The sequence below is a fragment of the Miniopterus schreibersii genome (genome assembly GCF_964146895.1).
Source record: "Miniopterus schreibersii genome assembly, chromosome: 20".
NCBI lineage: Eukaryota > Metazoa > Chordata > Mammalia > Chiroptera > Miniopteridae > Miniopterus > Miniopterus schreibersii.
In genome coordinates, this window is record NC_138122.1 from 8166650 (window position 1) to 8171148 (window position 4499).

The window sequence follows — 4499 nt, forward strand, 5'->3', positions numbered from 1 at the left end:
CAGGCCAGGGAAAGAGGTCTGTTCTTTTTGCCACCGGATACCAATCCCTGGGAATGATTTACGTGACTCACTTCTTTAATAGGAAACGTCAGTGGTGCTTCAGGATGACACAGCAGGTGAGCAAGCTGGGCAGCAGGGAGAGGCCCCCGTCGCTGTGGACTTCGACACTCCTGGAACCGCTTGGCTGGCCACGGAACCGAGAGGGGGCATTGCTGCTCCCCCCTTTCTCTGAGTCAGCAGCTGATGAGTTACTGAGGGCACACCCCCAACAGGCCCAGGCAACTGCTGGCTGCTCTGTGCCCGGTGCCTTTTTTACGGTCGGTCAACACACAAGCAGCAGGGGGTGTGAACCGATTACACAGAGACACAGGCGACACCACAGTCAGATCGAAAAGATCGAGCAAGAAGGATGGCTTTCTATAATTTGTACCTTCAGCAGGATCTTATTAAAAGCCCGTCTCCCTTTAATCATGTGTTTTTGCAGCACCGTCTCCAGGGGCATGGTGTTAGGGTAAACAAGCAGGCAGGGTGACCTCATTCATTCGTCCGTCACGCGGGGCCCTGTCCTGTTCGGCTCTGTTCCCTGCGGGGCCAGGCCTTCCCCCCGTCCCACCCGGACCGTTGCGATCAATCTCCCAGTGGTCACGCTCCACCCCTATCTCCTCTGTGCAGCCCATTTTCCACACGGTCGCCTGAATTATCTTTCTAAAACACATTTTTTCTATTGAAAGAGAAATGATGCTATTTTATTATTTAATTAGACTCGTGGCATTGCAAATATGGCAAAGGTAGCCCCGCACATGTCTGTGCGTTTAAAGATGCCCACTGATGTATGGTATGGCCGAAAGAAAAAAATATTTTGAGGCTGTCGATTGCCGTGGAAAAAAATTCCATCTTCTTTAGCAGGTTACGAAAGACTGTTTGTGACCTGGTTCAGCAGCCTGCAGCTTCATTTCTCACTGTTCTCCTGCCCTCTCAAGGACCAATTATCCGCTTTCCTTATATTTCCTAGCACCTGCGGCAGGCCCGAACCTAAAGCAGTGTTCAACAAATACTTTTTGGTAGAGTGATTGTTGTTTTGACCTGTTAAGAGTTACAGTAATTTTATAAAGCTTCAAAGGAGATGTCTACTAATTCCCAGGACTTTCTTCATAACAAAGGAAGTATAAGAAAGATAAATAAATGACACTGTTTTTTCTTTCCCTCACAGTGGAACCACTGATTTCATTCAATCTGTGTCTTACATTTTTTTTAAAGGTCAAATGTTTATTTTTAAATTGCAGAAGTGTCCACCCCTCAAAGTAGATGGCATTCATAAAGAAATAGTAAGAGTGCTAATTTTCCTAGCATTAGACAAGTTTAGTGAAATGTAATTTGAAAGGCTTTAATGGTCATTTAAACTTGAACTGCTAATTATTTTCTTAGGAAACCATGAAAATAAATAAATAAAGGAAAGAAAGCCACAAATGAGAGGTCTCTGTAGGCTGCTAAGGTTGCTCACATTTGACAAACTACATGGGGTCAACACTTAACAGTTCTGCAAATGCTATTCTGGGAAAAGGATGAGATAAAGCCACTAAAAACTGAAAATTTAGCCAATTTCAGATTAGCATATACATTTGCAAATTTAATGATATATTAATGATTTTACCATCAAAACGTCCTATTCTGTTCTGCATTTGACCAGCCACATGAGCAAGTTGATATTATAACAGAATCAATGATCAAACCTTTTAGTTATATACTTATAAGCATTATTTAAAAACTAAACCATGTACCCAAAAACTCTCAAAAAAATTTGTAGCAAATTTGACAGTAAATTAGTATATTGTTATATAAAAAACTATTAAGATGAGATAAATCTTCAACAGTCTTCCATGTGCCTCCACAAAATGTGCCCCTTTGACATGTGGACTATTTTAAGCTGAAGGCAATCAAGACCCATCAGATTCAAGAAACCTTTAATCTCTCCATGAACTACCTAAAATAATTAAGATTGGGGGGGGGGCTAGTTCAGAGAGAGAACTATTATCAGAGATAACTTTTTGTCTGAATGACTTATCTGTAGGGCAAGGCAAACATCTAATTATCGAGCATCTCCCCAACATAAGAATATAGTGCTGTGAACTACCCTCTGCCCCTTGGAAGCCTCAGACCCTATCCCATTCCTTAGCTCAGGTGGCATATAGGCCTCAACTGCTAGACTTGCCCTGGGGTCTCATAGTTTTATGGGCCCCCATACATACATATGTAATTAAATTGTTTTTTTCCTGTTAATCTGTCTCATGTTAATTTGATTATTGGACCAGCCAAACAACCTACAAAGGTAGAAGGAGAATTTTTTCTCCCCTACATGAGCAAAAGGCATAAAAGACAGACCACAAAGGAGGTAATGTGTTTAATAGATAATATGGAAAAGTTACTCAAGTTCATCTTCACCAGAAATCAAGATACCACCTTTTGCTGATCAAGCTGGGGCATATCGACAAATACAGTACAGTATTAGGATCTTCTGAATGGGTGACATGTTCTGAACTCGGCAGAGGGCCCTCTTCAGGCCTGTCATATCTTTTGTTATTACTCAAAGTGTGTTCCATGGGCCAGGAGCAACAGAATTACCTTGGAGTCTGTTAGAAAGGTAGAATTTCATATCTTACCCCGGACCTTCTAAATTATAATCTGCATTTTAAACAGGATCCCCATACAATTCGTGTGTGAATTAAAATTTGGGAAGTGCTGATGTAGCTAATTAGAAAGTCTATAAAATTCAATATAAAAGTCCCTTGTTTTCAATAATTATTACAAGGTAGCGATTCTAAGTCTTCATGGGGTCTTGGGCTCCTTGGCATGTGCTGGGAACTGAAATCTGTCCTTGGAAGAAATACACACATGAGCTTGAACATGGTATTTTTTTCAAATTAATTTTTAGAGAGAGAGGAAAGGAGAAAAAGAGAGAGAAGCATCAATTTGTTGTTCCACTTATTTATGCATTTATTGGCTGATTCTTGTATGTGCCCTGACTATAGGCTCGAACCCTCAACCTAACCAACTGAGTTACCTGGTCAGGGCATGAACATGGTATTTTGTATAAAAAGTTTAGAGAGATTCATAGTCTCAAGGTTAAAAGCTAGGATTTTTTTAAGTCGGGGGGAGGGGGGGAAGACACTTTTCAACAATTCGTATACGAACAGACTGAATGCCTAGGGGTTGAACGCAACCTGAATAGTTGAGATGTTTGAATGTGTAGGTTACTTTCGTGTAAAGAAAAAAACAAACAAAAAGCATTTTTTTCTAGGAACCTAGTCATCAGCAGTGATTGCACTTGTAGGCATTTGTAATTAATGTTTCTTCCCCGTGAGGAAATTAAAAATCTTACTTAAAAAAATTCGATGTTTGTCTTGACTAAAATGAAAAGAAATTGGGTGCCATACTAGAATTTGAAAAGAAGCTTTGAAGGGGAACATTTCTGCCTAATTCTCAAGCCCTCTATTGGTTATTTTAATATGATGAGGAGGAGAAGTTAAGAGAATATTTACATCCATGACCAAAGGAGGAGAGTAAATAAAAACACTGTTAAGGAGGCAAAAGGTCCTACTAAATTTAAATCTATGCAGTGCCTGTCTCTTGTTAATGTTTGCTGAGAAAGAACAAAAAAGCTCAAGCAACTTAAAATCCAAACACGAAGTGTCACGGTAGGCATTCAGAGTACAATGGAATTTTCCTCTCATTTCTTACTGTCTCCCACTTTTAATAATCAGAGAAATGTGGTCCTTCCCAACAGAGCATTATTTCTCTAACCAGTGGCACTTATTTCCTCTCAGTCTTTAAATTATGCATCCATGGCCCTGGTAACAATGTCACTGTGTTTCCTCTTCTTTACTGCCATATGTGCTGAAAAAAATCTGTCTAAATTTTTTCATCTGATTTGCATCAGCAATATCTGTTTCTGAGGATTATTCATGGATTACCCATAAATATTCAGAACAATGTTTCCGTGGATCTTAATCTTTGCTATATTTGGCTTAGGGTTTTGTTTTCTAAAAAAATTTTCCATTTCCTTTCTCCCAGTTAGCATAAGATTTACCCCAGTTTACTGCTTGGTCAGCCATTATATTCGTAACGATCATTTAGATCATTCAGTATCATTCGATATTCATTTAGATCAAATGAGGCCATCCATATGGAAGGCCTGGTCAGAAAGCTGTGGAACACTATACAAATAGAGGGGTTGAACTCTAAGTAGAAATTGCCCTGCATTGATTTTTTTTTAATTAAGTTTTTTTCTTTCATAATTGAGATTTTATTGGTTGTTTTCAGGATAAGTACACAGATATTTCAATTTGTACACAATTCTTAACATATGTACCAAAAACCTAAAATAACTTGCAGTAGTGATTCTTTTCTAAACAGTTATTCCAGTGACTTTCCAGCTTAGAATTTGGAGGCTAATTTTCCTTAATAGAATATCAAGTACCAGTATCTTCAAATGTTGATGTGCT